Source organism: Physeter macrocephalus, chromosome 20, assembly GCF_002837175.3.
Source record: "Physeter macrocephalus isolate SW-GA chromosome 20, ASM283717v5, whole genome shotgun sequence".
In the NCBI taxonomy this organism is placed as follows: Eukaryota; Metazoa; Chordata; class Mammalia; order Artiodactyla; family Physeteridae; genus Physeter; species Physeter macrocephalus.
Genome location: NC_041233.1, coordinates 41,268,026 through 41,283,644, shown reverse-complemented (window position 1 = coordinate 41,283,644; position 15,619 = coordinate 41,268,026). Strand labels below are relative to the sequence as shown.

Genomic DNA, 15,619 nt, shown 5'->3' with positions numbered 1-15,619 from the left:
TATGGTTGTTCTTTTCAGATGCAAGTACAGAGACTGTTCAGAATTAATATTATGATAGCCTTTACAATCCCTTTTTCCAAATGTAAGTAGAACTTTCTAAAATGCAAATCCAAGCATATATTTACATTATTGTCTTTCGGTGCATACTTATTGAATATTTAATACATTCAACACACTGTATATGATGTGGAGAGTATTGTTCAGGGTGTGACTAAAACAAATATGAAAATTACAGCCTATTAGATGAATGCTTGGGAGACCATACTCTTTAAATATTTTACTAGTCCCTACATGATACAGTCCCTGATTACAACTTCTTACTAAGATTTTTCTCTTCATTCTCTCCTTATCACTTCACCATTCCCTCTACTCCATACTTCCCCACTACAAATTAAAACATGCTTTCTGTTGCTCTTAACCTTTCTTACATCCTCTTCCTTTTGACTGAAATAAATACTACCTCATCTTCTAAACTTGCATGTTTATGTGGAAAGTGCCACTAGTTTTTCATCCCTAGCTTTGATACCAGTTCTTCTGGAAGGCCTTTCCTGATGATCGTGACAGCCTTAGACGTTAGCTGAGTGCTTCTCTTCTATTCTCCCTTATCACTCTATACTGTCCTATAATAGCTCTTATCACATTGTTTTGAACAATAGTGTATAGTCTTATTTAATTATTCAAAGCCCGGATGGATCCTGAGCATCTTTTTTTTTAATTCCTTTTTTTTTGTGGTAAAAAACATATAACCTGAAATCTAACTTTAGATACCTTATATGAAATCAATAAAGTGATCAATCTCTTAGAAACAAAAAGTAGAATGTTGGTTGCCCGGGGCTGGGGAGAGGAGGAAATTGGGAATTGATCAATGGGTATAAAGATTCATTTAATGAAGGTGAATAAGTTCTAGAGATCTGCTTTACAACAATGTGAATATACTTAACAATACTGAGCTACTTTCTTTAGGGTCAGTTTCTGGAGATGTATTTTATTCCTTTGATTAGGCCATATTTCCCTGTTTCTTCTTGTGCCTTGTAACTTTGTGTTGGGATTTACACAGTTGAAAAAAATAGACACCTCTTCCAGTCTTATGGACTGGCTTCATTCAAGGAAAGACTTTTACCCATCAACCCAGCTACAGATTTTGGGGGGGGTCTTTCCAACTTTTTCTGAGCATGTACCTTCTCTGGGCTTGTGTATGTGATTTCCCAATTAGAAAGGTTTGCTGCTTTTCTCTGGCTCTGCCTGAAGCCACCAAGCTCTGTGCACCCACCAAGTGTCCAAAGTATAACTGTTCTGTCAGCTCTCCACATCAGGTGAGACAGAAACCAGTCTCTCAGACTGCACCCGCAAAAGCGAGAACATTGGACTTATGCTCTACTCTTTTTTTTCTCTCTAGGGGGAAGACACAAAACTGGGTACTTACTCCCGATCATGGTGAATGGTGGCTGTTTTGTCTGCAGTTTTACCACTTCTCTAGTGCTGCCACAATCTGCTGAATTCTCTTTTGTTCTCTGCAGCCTCCCGACACTCAAGGTATGCCAATTCCCTGTCAGTGCCCTGAGTCAGGTGAGACAGAAAGTAGTCCCCCCACAATCTAGAACTTTGAATGTACATTCTCCCCTTCTCTTTCCTTCCCAAAGGAGAAGCCGCAATTGGACTTTTCCTCCCAATTGCAAACTATGCTAGCTTTGGGAGCATGGTTGGAATTAAACAGCTTTTCTTACCTGTTTCATTGTGGCTGTTCTTGGATTTGAGCTTGCTTGGGTGCTGCATCTTCCTAACCGATTTCTGGAGTTCTCATAGAAGCTTTTGGGGCTGTATGTTGGTGTTTCTGTAGTGCACTGAGGTCTGGGGCTTCCTATTCCATCATTTTGCTGATGTTACTCATCTGGATTTTGAGCATCCTGAGTAACATTGTTTTCTTAGTATCCAGCACACTGCCTGGCACACAATTAGTGCTTAACAAATACATGTAGAATCTGAATGAAGTAGTCCCAGTTCAGGGCTAGAATACCAAACTTGTTTCTAAATGATATAAAAGTATTTGGTTTTATAAAGACATTGATACCTTGGCAGGTTTGTTTATTTCTCTTCAAGGTAGTGGGTTTCAGGGTATAGTCTTGTGCAAATTCAGCGTATAAACAGCAAGGCCTAGAGCAGTGCTTTCAAATAGAAATTTATGCAATAATGGAAATGTTTATTTCTGCTATCTAAAAAGATTGCCATAAGCCATATGTGGCTTTGGAGCATATGAAATGTGGCTAATGTGCGGGATAGAATTTAAAACTTTATTTAAATTTTATTATTTTAAATTTAATTTTAAATAGCTACATGTAGCTAATGGTTACCATATTGGACAGTGCAGCTCTAGAGAACTTGAGAGCTGGCATGGATCTCTAGAAATGCATTTTGAAAATATTTATGCTGCAACATTTTCTGTTTTTTCCTTATAAAAAAGCACCTACAGAGATGCAATGTCAGTGTCTTAATCTTGACCATAAGTTTCTACTCGCTACCAGAACCAGTTGTTTTTGAATTACTTTATTTCCTTCCTTCTTCCCTTTTCTTTTGTTTTCTTGGCTAAATTAGGCGTTAGAATAACAGACAAAGATTTGATATTTCTTTTGTTATTATTCCATGGTATTTAAAATTTATATCAAAGCTCTCTCTCTCTCTCTCTATATATATATATATATTTGGGTCAAATAATACTACAAATCTTAAAAAATAAAAAAGATATTTTCCTAGCAACTACTTTGCCCCACCCCTGAGTTATGCTACTTTGAAGAACTACTTTGAACTCTTCAGCTATTTCTTCTATTTCCTTTCATATATATAAAATATGCTTAAAATTGAGTTTTCTATTTTCAGTATCATCCTATATCCATTTATGGCAGATGAGGATGCATTTCTTTGTATGACCTGACCTGAAATTGCGTGCGCACACACACACACACACACACACACACACACACGCACACACACACAACGACATATCCCCTTCCGCATCTCTCTAATAGAATTTCTTCATAATTCTGGTTAAATCAAATTTCAGCAGTTATATAAATAAGTCTGTACATTTTAATTACTATTGAGGCAGGATTTTGAAGAGTAAATGCCTTGATGTGAGCACTACTGGTTTCTTTCTGCTTCTCACATACTTCACTCTAGGGGAGGTAAGAGTATCAGTTGATTGGTGAATTTGGAAGGAAAAACAGAAAAGGTTTGGCCCTGCCCCTCCCTCTCACTTCCTCCCAGTAAGAATGAACTTGCTCATGGAGTGACCTCCATGCCATCTGGTTTATGGTTCTGGGCCCTAAACCTGCAAAATAGAGGAGATCTGTAGTTTTAGGGGATAAAAATCACATTTGGGGAAGAAGAACACATGTAGTACTTGAGGAGTCCATTTGTCCAGGGCCTGTGGCTTGGCTTTTGAATTTTAGTGGATGGGGAGAGCACTATTAATGCTTGTAGAGGAAATATGTCACACCATGCATATTTGACTTTTAATTGCTACGTCTGGGCAAGAGAATTTAAACTGCAATGCTTGACTTAACTTATGATGGCTTTAACAACAAGTAAATAGCTGATCCTAAAGAAACTGAGCTTTACATTTTGGGTCTTTATCAATTAAATAGGGGTTGAGGGCTTAAGCAAAGAATTAGGGTTTGGGCAAACTCTAACAGGTGCATAGGCCTTAGGGAGGCAGAGGTGGTACTTTTGACAAAGGATTTAACTTCTCTAAATATTACATTTTCTTATGTAAATTACTGGAAATAATTCTACTTCATAGAATTAATGGACTTGTTAGGAGGATTAAATAAGATAATAAATATAAATAAATTACCAGATTGCTTGGCATGTAGTAGGTTCTTAATTGTAGATACTTATGTTATTATCTGCATATCAATTAGACAATAAGAACAGTTCAAGGTACTTCCCTGGTGGTCCAGTGGTAAAGAATCCACCTTCCAATGTAGGGGACGCGGGTTCGATTCCTTGTCAGGGAACTAAGATCCCGTATGCCGTGGGGCAACTGATCCCGCGCACCACAACTACTGAGCTCCTGAGCCTCAACTAGAGAGCCCACGTGCTGCAAACTACAGAGCCCACGTGCTCTGGAGCCTGCACACCATAACTAGAGAGAAGCCTGTGCACTGCAATGAAAGATCCCGCATGCCTCAAGGACGATCCCGTGTGCCACAACTAAGACCCGACGCAGCCATAAAAATAAAATAAAATAAATAAATAAATATTTAAAAAATTTTAAAAAAGAACACTTCAGATTGCTTCACATTATACTATTCATATACCCAGATACCCCAGAATGCCATGGCAATCCTGGACAGAGATATAGCCATTAAAATAGATGGGAGGATGGACAGTAAAAATAACATGGCATATGGATAGTCCAAGGTTACTGGCTCCAAATGCAAATTGTAATCACTGCTATTGATCCATAGTATACAATACTTTATAATGGTTTTTGAAGTTCATACTGTTATGGATTCCATTGTGTCTCCCCCAGATTTATATGTTAAGCCCTAACCCCTGTATGTGACTATTTGGAGATATGGCCTTTAAGTAGGTAATTAAGGTTAAATGAGGTCATAAAGGTTGGCCCTGATCCAATAGGACTGCTCTCCTTAAAAAAAGAGGAAGAGACACAAGGAATGTCACATACAGAGAAAAGGCCGTGTGAGGACATAGCAAGAAGGTGACTTTCTGGAGCCCAGGAAAGAGGCATCACAAAACACAATCTTGCTGGTCCCTTAATCTTAGATTTCCAGGTTCCAGAACTATGGGAAATAAATTTCTGTTGTTTTAGCCACCCAAGTCTGTGGTGCTTTGTTATGGCAGTCCGAGCTGACCAATACATATACTTTATCAATTTGAAACAGAATGTGATTCCTTAACTTTGAACCATCTACAATTATCTAACCATAGCTCTGAAGGCCACATTTCTTTAACTATTTAATAATTGATTGGGTCAGTTTTATTCTTCCTGCGACCCTTTAGTATCATGCTTTATTTGTTCTTTGGGAATGAAATTGCCTTTTCTATTATAGATAATTGGAATGCTTTTATGTTACTGCCTTGTCGAGAGAAATGGATCATAGAAGGACATTAAAAGTGAACAGTAATATAGACAAAGAATAGTTTGTGTTTTAAGACTGAATTTTAACTTGAATTTAAAATTTTCCTCTACTTAATCAGTACTTCTTTTTATTAAATACACACACATTCAGTTCCTCAATAGGGAAGAAGGAAGGGCAATTGGATGTATATTTCTACATGTAGGGGATTTATTTAAATAGAAAAAACAAATCAGAACATATTATAATTTAAATTGAAAAATATATGTAATGGTACATTTAATACTTATGAAACTTTACTATGTTTCTCATGAAAATATATCTAGGTGTGCAAAATGAATGTAATTATCCCAAAATTAATGAACAAATAGGATGAGTGAATGTGGGCATTTCTCTCTCTTGAACAATTTTCAAGCTGAACTTCAGTGTGTAATTCTTCACTTTCCACTAATGAAATTATGTCTCTGCCATATCTGTCTTGTATGTTTTTTGAGAGTGAGTCACATTCTGACCTCTCATAATTGTTAGGTACCTAGGTTAATGTAAACACAATGAAAATATAAGAAGAGTGAAAGAAAAACAAGGGTAAAGTATATTGGAATTCAGATAACAGGTGAAGAAGGTCATCTGCTTCTGGACAAATCAAACTTTTCTTGTAAGGAATGAAAAGTAGGGGGATAGTCCTTCTACTGATATTTTTGGTGATCTTCTTAGTGTTTTTAAAATTAAATAGATTTTTTCCTTAACAAGAAAGAGAATTGGATACACAATTAAGAGACTGGTATCTAGGCTTGGATCCACCTTTACCCAGCTACATGATTTTGAATGAGCTGCACCTCCACAGGCTGAAATGCCTTCAAGTATGAAGGGAAGGAAGCAGGCTCAATGACCTTTAAAGAACTTTAGACTCTAACAGCTGATAATTTTATTCCTCTTCATTTATTGTCTATTCTGATAGTGTTTCCTCTTTAAAATTTCATGATGGTACCTAGTGAGTACAATGAGAAACACATCCTGAAAGTTCAGTGGAATTGCTATAGAACTTGAACAGGACAGAACAAAATTGTCTGCTGAAAAGTTTGTCCACTGGCAAAGCCACATCAAGTAAAATTTATAGTGCTCCTAATTTTCACCTTTGTGCTAAAGCAATTTTATTATTTGTGCTCAAAATAAATTATTCCCATTATATCAGTGAAAAGCTTAGGAAAAACTAGTGATTGGTCCTTCAGTTAACACTGTAATTACCAGTCATCTGTAAAAAATAAAGCCATCAACACGAAGGAACGTGGATAATGAGTTAACTATACTGGGTAGGTCATAAGTAAACTTTGGACATTTTCAAAAATATGAACACTGTGCATGATGTAATTTTGTTTATCTTTTCTTTTGCTCGCCATCGTTTTGTCTCTTACTCTTCCTGAAAGGAAGAACAGAGACAAAGAGAAAAAGGCTTTTGAGTCCTTACTTCACCTCTAATTTTTTTCAAGTTTTCACCCTACATGCAATTTATGCCAATAGTAACCTCTCTCACAGATCTATAATGAAGGTTAATGAGGTGTATTTATTTTCCCACATGTTGGGCTGTTGGACTTGTCTCTAGAGATGCTATAAGTTTTGTCAAATAGAAATAATATTGTATATGGGAAAAGGAAGGATTTTGTTCATTAGGAAGTTTCTTACTAATTAATAGCTGACCATTATTCCCTCTTAGAAAGGATAGTACACACACTTCAAAAATGATGTGATTAATACAACTTTCATAAGTGTCTATTTAGTATGCAACTATTCCCCAAAGTTCCCAAATAGGGTTACCACATCTGAATAAACAATGAAATGGAAAATATAACTTGCTGAATAAGCAATAAAATGGAAAAAAAAAACAGGTATTCTAGATCTCAAGTGATGACTTGAGCTGTGTTCCCATATCTGAGTCACTTGATATCTCTGGCTCTTACCTCTAAAATGAGAATCATAATTCTTTACTAAAGGTAAGGGATTACACTAGATGTTCTTTTAAGGACTCTGGTAGTTCTGAGAGCCAGAATTCTCATACTAAAGATGATTCAGTGCATTAAGATGAATTGCTGATCTATGGTTTTTCACAGATTTGTATCCCATCGAGCTGGACTTACTTTCAGCACCGATATTGAGAATATCCCTTGGATTGCTAATTCAGTCATTCAACAGATATTTCCTTAGGGCCTAAATTTTGTGGTTTCTGTTTCATGTCAGGCTGCTCTTTATTTCTTGAAGTCCTCCGTCCCTCATGATCCATATTACAAGATTTATACTTTAACTTTTAAAGTAGATTCATACATTATAGTTTTGACTTCTTGACCAGATTTGAGTTTCTCTATAATATGTGGACACAGTGGGGGAAGGGAAGGGTGGGATGAATTGAGAGTTTAGGATTGACATATATCCACTACCATGTGTAAAATAGTGGGAACCTGCTTCATAGCACAGGGAGCTCAGCTAGGTGCTCTGTGTTGACCTAGATAGACGGGATGGGGGATGGGGGGCTGGGGGTGGGAGGGAGGGCCAAGAGGAAGGGGATATATGTATACGTATACCTGATTCACTTCATTGTACAGCTACACAGAAACTAACACAACATTGTAAAGCAACTGTACTCCAATAAAAAAAATAGTAAGGAATTTACTTTGGATTCTCCCAGTAGTATGGCAGAAACTACTGGATTCCTCTAGGTATCATCTCTCTGCTTTTTACGTAACTAAACAAAATACTGGAGACATTGCCGCCATAATAAAAGGATATATTTCGTAGCATCTCTTGCAGTGGTTGGCTGTTGAGGTATAAATAGAAATTTTTTTATTGTCCCATAAAGTTTCCTTAAAAGGGAAGAGGAACCATCCCTTTTACCTATTGCTTAGAATGTTGATGTGATGGCTAAAGCTCTAATAGCCATCCTGGATTATGTGGAGACTCTTCCAGGGAACAAGAGATAATAAGCCTACTATCCTGACAATACTCACTCTGAACTATCAAATTTTTAGTTCCTTTTCTTTTATAGAAGAATTAATGTCTATTTTGGCTAAGGTGCTACTTTTCAAAACTTTGCTACTCACAACCAAATGTAATCCTAACCAGTAGAATCTCATAAAGTGTCAGGTTCATACTAAGAATGTTAATAAATCGATATTGAATAATTGACCCCTATTTTGTGGGTTATAAATGTATCCATTTGTGTGTGTATGTGTATACATATCCTATCATATCCTGTCATATATGGGAAGTAATTCCTATAGTAATGTCAGAGTTAGCATTATACGAGGTTTATTTAATTGAAAATTTAACTTAACACAAACTCATAGTTATTTGAAAATGTTACAGAAATAGGAAGAAAACATGATGAAAAATATAAAAAATTGACATAAAAATTGCCCTAACATAATAATAAGTTCCAATATAGTACTATACTAATACTACTGATAATAATGTAAAAGATGATATCTCAGTCCATCCCATTTATTTTGCCCATGTTTACAAAGAGCATAATTAGTATTCTTTTGTTAGAGTGTCTCCATGTCACATAATTATGGAGACAGGGAAGTACAAAATCTGCAGGATGGGCTGAGAAGCTGAAGACTCAGGAGAATCGATGGTGCAGTTCTAGTCTGAAGGCCACTGGGTGAAGACCCAGGATAGCCATGTTCAGGATCAAGTCAAAGGCAGTCTAGCAGGCCAGTCATTCTACTGATTAGATGAGGCCCACCCAAATTATGGAGGGTGATCTGCTTACTCAAAAATCACCGATTTAAATGTTTCTCATCCAAAAACACCCTCCAAGTTAACACATAAAATTAACTATCACTGGCTCTTTGTTCAAATAATTGTAAGAAATATTTTTATTGCCAAAATATGGGTGATGCTAAAACTTTCTTGAAAGATGAGTAAATATTTGTTAGGCAAGACGTATGACAAGACATAGGACTAAGAGGCAGACGTTTCTAGGCAGAGGGAAAAGCACAGATCCTTTCAACTTCTAGGTTTGTGTTAGAAACTGCTTGTTAATGACTATAACACTTTACTATTTAACATTTTTCTGTTCTAGGAGACTTCAGCATAATCATTCTGAGGCTAGTCTCTTATTCTGGAATTAGCCAAATCCATTTTTCAGTCACCAGATTTGAGGGTCTGTATGTAAAACTATTTGTATGCAATGAATAAGAGATACTTGTCCCATCTATGATTGCCTCTAGTCATTTGGCCCAGGTTTACCACACTAGAGTTTCAAATCTCAAAATCAATCTCAGTAATATATAAAATACTGCTGTGCTTATAATTCCAACCAGCTACATTTAGCTGCAGTTGGAGATGAGGCTTAGTGGAAACACATAATCATTTTAGTAAATTTCTCTTTGTTTCCTTAGATATAAGTTCCTTTGAAATAAAACACTGTGGAAATGTTGATTATTTGACTGCCTTGAGAAGGAGGCAGCCTTTTTTGAGCAGCTCGTTTCATTTTTCCATTCCTCACACTTTCACACAAAATGCCTTAATATCTTTCCTGTGGCAGGGGTGGAGGAAACTATTATATAGTGAATGAAACCTCAGAGAACTTATACAGGTTTTCAGTGATTTTTATGAACAGTCTATTAGGTTTCATTAATGCAAAATACAGTTTTTACGAGAAGAGAAAGAGAGAGAGGAAATTCTGCATATCAGGAAACCTCACAGAGGTATCACATTGTTGCCATAATTAAAAGAACTTAGGGAGTGTCACATTTTGCAAGATGGAATTGAGCCACCATATATGGAAAATATTACTGACGTGGCCCCTGTCTCTTCAGTCTAGGCAGTTTGGTCTAGAAAATCCACGTGCAAGTGGAAGTTTCCTGGAGCCAAGATTTCCTGACCATGTATACAAGAGTATTAGACATGACCATTTTCACCTTTCTCCCTTTCAGTCTCTCCCGCTTTATAGTCTCATGAAAAACTTCACAGTAAACTTAGCTAAAATGCTATGGTCCCAGGAAGTGAGACCTATGATAGAGAGGGGAAAGATTCCCCAACCTACCCTGCCCCACATAAACACACAACAGACACACACCGTGCCACTAATACTGCCGGGCTAGACTAGTAAATAGGAGGTGAGAGGCTTTGAAACATGTTCCTCCTGCCTGGAGCACTCTTCTCATTCCTCACTTGACTGGCTCCTCTTTATCTCTTCAGTCTCAACAGAAGACCTTTACAAAGGCTTTCTTAAGCTATTTGTATAGCACTTTTTTTTAAATTTGAAAATAATTTATGTTTGCAAATTATAAATTTTATGTATTTGCCTGTTTACATTTGTCCTGTTCATGTCTCCCTCTAGAATGTGAGATAAATCCTATGAAGGCAGATTACCTTGTCTTTTTTGCTGACCACTGTATACCTAATATCTAGTACACTTCCTGGAACATGAAAAATACTAAATAAATTTGTGCTAATTAAATAAATGAATGCATAAATGAATTAAATGGAAAAATGTGAAATATAGTTTTGTGAGTATTGGGCTAATTAACATTTGAGCTTCAGTTTTCTCATCTGTAAAAAGAAGAAATTATGACTTTTTTGATATTTAATGAGCTTTTGTGATGATCAGCTGGGGAAATGCATGAGAAAGTGTTTTTAAACCTCTAAACTCCGTGGAAATATTGAGCATTTTTCAAATTTGGTTACATCTACCAGGTTATTAAATTCAAACTGTAAGCAGTGCAGTTTTAATAACTAAACATCACTTTCCCTCTATTTTTTGGTCTGTGATTTTCTCTAATTGAGTTAACAGAATTTCACTCTCTGCTCACACTTTTCTCCTCTAATTTTCCTAACGTTTCATAATACAGGGGGTGCCTAAGAGTTCAGTTACTTTCTTAGAGGAAACTGTAGCTCATAGAAGTTGCAGCCTGCTCAAAATTTCCTGTTTTTAATAAATGACAGGCAGAATCTCATCCCACATGCCATGACTCCAAGTCCTTCTGTTAAATCATAGTGGAAGACACAGCAAACGGTAGAGCTAGTCATATTTCTTGAAAACGTGTTACATTGTCTTCTGTATTTCTGGGAAAAAAATAAAATTAGATTTAAACAGTCAGGTCCATTTTTTTGGCAAGAACATTTCTTAGGTTGTGGGTGTTTCTATCAGGAGATACATGGTGTCTGGTTGTCTTTATGAGGTATTAACAGCCATTGATGATCTTTTCTAGGAGCCATTACATTGTTAGAAGTTGGATAATAATGGTATTCTATTTCTATTATTTTTTAATTTAAAAAGTAATTGGCATAATTTTATAAAAAATAACTTTCCTATCAATTATTTATTTGCACTGAGGAACACATTTTATACTAAGGAAAGATAAACTCTTGATTCTTTCCCTTTATAACTCAGTTTTTAACACAATAAGTTAGTTAACTATCATTCTCTAATAGTGACTAATGAGCTTTTCTATTTCATTTTGGTCTGTTTCTTTAATTTGTTGGTTTTGGCTTTGTTTCGATATCATCATGTACACATAGATTTAAATATGTTTGATGAATTTTAGTTATTGCCATTATCATTCTAATTGATGGTCTAATTGTCTCAATTGTATCCTAGGAGGAGAGGCTCTTCAAATTGGTCTCTGAAACTTTTTTGACATAACCCTAGTAACCTTGGATATCATTTTGGTTATCTGGTTTTACAAGATGTTGTAGGAACATCTTGTACATGTTCTGACCCACACCTAAATCAACGAATTCTTCAGGGATACCTGATTTATTCCTTTTGGTAGAAAATTCTATTCAGATACAACAGTGAGAAAGATATTTATATTCCAATTGCAGGACAATAAATATGGCTCATTTTAAAAATGATTTTAGTAGGAAAAGAATACATGTTATTGATTTTACATTGTATTGTCTGCTTTCAGGCATTAGCTAATATATTTCTTAGAACAGTTTTCTGAAGGTAAGCATTGTCAAACTCATCTTACAGATGAAGGAATTGGGGCTCAGAGAAGTGAATTGTTCCAAGTTGACAAAACTAATCATTGGTAATCTTGATTCTTTAATGCTAGCATGACTCCAAAGCTCATTCTTTAACTTTATTGTACATTGCCTTTTATTCAGTCACCTGTACTTTCTCTTCTATGCTTATCACTTCTACATAAAGTTTTTTCCTTTGGTTAACTTTCATTTATATTGATAGGAGCTCCAAACATTTTTTTCCCCTTAACATTACTTTTAAGTGGACAGATACTGGAAAGGAATCTGGAAAAACCTGAGGTGAAGGGCAAGAAATAAAACATTCTTCTTTTAAAAATCTGTTAAAAATGAATTAGTTAAAATTATATTTTTATCATTTACTCACAAAATAAGCTATATTTTAAATAAATGAATAAGCAAATAAGCAATCAATGGCTACAATGAATTTAACAAAGCTTTTGCTTGTTCATTCCTAGGTATAAAATCCTATCATATGAAGGTCAAAAAGCACATTTGGAAAGTACAAATACCAAGTACAAGGCTGGGCAGTTGAAAATTAAAACCATATGCAATGCCCAGTATGACATTTTAGATGTTAAATATAATACAGTTCATTTCAGATTGGATGGCCAATGTCAATCTAGAACACTGTTTGATCTGCAATTTATATTGAGATGAAGCAGAGAGAATTTTTCTGCCTCAGCTTCTTGTCTTTCAACACAATGTTTCACAGATGTCTGACCTTTGGGTTTTAATGTGATAATGCGGCTTCCCCTGAACAAAGGCCTGAAAGCTGATTGTCAGACAGAAGTTGTTTTTCAAAGGACAATGAACCCAAATTGTATACAAAAATGATACCATGTATTTTCTAAATTCCTACACATAACAATTATAGTTGTTCCCAGGGGTATTTTAAGAATAGTAGATAAATATAAAATATTAAAGAAGTAATTAATTTTTTGAAGTTTAGTCACTTGAGAAAATGTTTAATTCTCCTTGGGAAGCACATTCATTATCACAGTTGTCACTTTTTCTTTAAGTTTTATTGTATATATTGTCACATGGGCTCATGGCTCTTTTGTTGTCATTGTAATTTCTATTCAGCATCATTTAATCTGCACATTGAAGTGTTACTAGTTGTCGTTTTCACATTCTCATGTGCATCCTCTAACTCTCTACTAGAGGCTACATGCTGAGATTCAATATCTCTCCTATCCATTTCCTCATAGATTTTCAAATCGATGACAATAGGAAGATGGACAAAAGCCGTTTTCTATTATTTGACAGCTTTTTATTAATTAACTGATATCCTCATACATGAGTGAGAGGTTTTGGATTTTAAAACCTAAAGTAATTTTTTATTGTTGGTGATGATATATTTGAAACCCTGTGGTATTGCTTTTTGAGTAATATCTGTTATCGATTCTTTCTTCTGCGTAATTACTGATGGTAGCTAAAACTGCATCTTCATACTAGTTCTAACCCTGTGTAATCATTATTTAACACAAGTAGAAGTTCTTCCCTTGCTGTTTGTGTGGCCTTCGTTATTTTATGTGCAGTTTCTTCTAACCACATTGTTGGCTATTCTTTTAATCCCTTTCTTACTTATTCAGATGCATTTTGCCGTGGAAGTAACGAATGTTTCCTTACCCACAGAGGCTTCTTCTTTTTCTTTATATACTCAGTAGCAATTATAAAATTCAAAATCCAAGCATCATCCAAGGGTTAGCAGATGATACAATTTTTCATTCTCCCTGCAGCCAAATGCTCCCTGTCGAATCCTCCTAGAAGCCCGTTACCTGCCTCAGTTCTCCAAGTTACCTGACTCAGCCGCCATTTCCCAATGTCTTTCCTTGACCTTGGACTGACTGCCTCCTGTGTGCATGCCTTCTATCTTCTCGATCTCTCACTGGCTTCAGGGCTCTTTCCTCCTATCTGATATCTTAATGCTACACATCCCTGCTGCTGTGTACAACCTGAATAGTTTCGATCCACAAGATGCTCCAACACTTCTGCCTGCATAAAATCCACTCCTTGTTTATGCTGACTTTAAAGCTGCTCCTCTCTAGCTTTACTTTTAATAACTTTCTATCCCGTTAAAACCCAAATGGTATGTAGTCACCAGCCATTCTGTTTCCTTATCACAGATACTCTTGACTAGCTTTTGTCCATAATTTACTTAAACATATAAATGAAGAATCCTTTTTCTTTTTAATATCTTTCTCTTTTGTATTCCTCAATCAAATTGAAGTTTCTATATTTTCATGTAATCATTTCTTATCCTTAATTTTCTCTGCTAAATTATCATTATTTTTCTCTCACTGACTGATGATACACCACTTTTTTCTCATCAGCATTCATCCATCCTCTAACACTTCATCTCCATACTTCAAGCTGGTCACGTAATAACTAGATTCTTTTTTTTTTTTAATTTTGTTTATCATTTTGGTTGTGTTGGGTCTTCATCGCTGTGCATGGGCTTTCTCTAGTTGTGGCAAGCAGGGACTACTCTTCGTTTGGGTGCGTGGGCTTCTCATTGAGGTGGCTTCTCTTGTTGCAGAGCACGGGCTCTAGGCATGTGGGCTTCAGTAGTTGCGGCACGTGGGCTCAGTAGTTGCAGTGTGGGCTCTAGTGCACACGGGCTTCAGTAGTTGTGGCTCGCGGGCTCTAGAGCATAGTCTAGTAGTTGTGGCACACGGGCTTAGTTACTCCAAGGCATGTGGGGTTTTCCTGGACCAGGGATCGAACGCATGTCCCCCGCATTGGCAGGCAGATTCTCAACCACTGCACCACCAGGGTAGACCCCTAGATTCTTAGTGTAGTTTATATTCCAGTTATTTCATCTCCATTCCTTAATGTTATCTACGTGTCACATTATTTCTCTCTGATCTTATTGTGTGTGTGTGTGTGTGTGTATGCATGTGTGTGATAGATCCTTAATATAGTTTTCTCTTCTCCAGTATAATTTATACTTTTATTCTTCTCTAAGGTTTTTCAAATTTTATATTAATTCTGTTTTTTAATGTGAAATCCTAACTATGACCTCTTGTTTTATAATCCACACTTTTTATGCAGACTGCAATTATTATATATCTTCAAAACATGATATAGGCACTTCAAATTCGACAGACTTTATAAAACCAAGTCATGTGCTGGGGATGAAGATGCAAATAATGTTTATACGCCCTCAAGGAGCTCATGGTATATTAGGATTACATGAAAGTAAACAGGATATTTCTCTATATTTTGATGAGAGTTAAGATAAGGCATGCTTAGGATGCTGTGGGAAGCCAGAAGAGAAGCATTTAACTCAGTCAGGGGAGAAAGTACCTGCTTGATTACCTAGTTTCTTGAGGCCAGAGACTAACTACCTTATTCATTGTTCTATACCCTGTCCCACCATTTCTCTGTACACACTGAAGGTACCTAAGAAATATTCAGTGAGTGAATGAATAAATAAAATGACACATATGTGGATTTATGAAGTGTGCTTAGTGCTTAGGATATACCCAACATTAACAAATCAGATATAAAAGGCACTGAGCATTAGGGGAAAC

The 15,619-nt window shown here is 36.0% G+C and overlaps 1 long non-coding RNA gene across 1 annotated transcript in view; it reads left to right on the top strand.

Annotated features, from left to right (window-relative positions):
* LOC129391659 (uncharacterized) overlaps positions 1–15,619 on the top strand; it is a 411,011-nt gene that overhangs the window by 13,472 nt on the left and 381,920 nt on the right. Inside the window, exon 2 of the long non-coding RNA XR_008616234.1 lies at positions 1,397–1,533. This is a non-coding gene — a long non-coding RNA (uncharacterized lncRNA). The remainder of the gene's footprint in view (positions 1–1,396; positions 1,534–15,619) is intronic.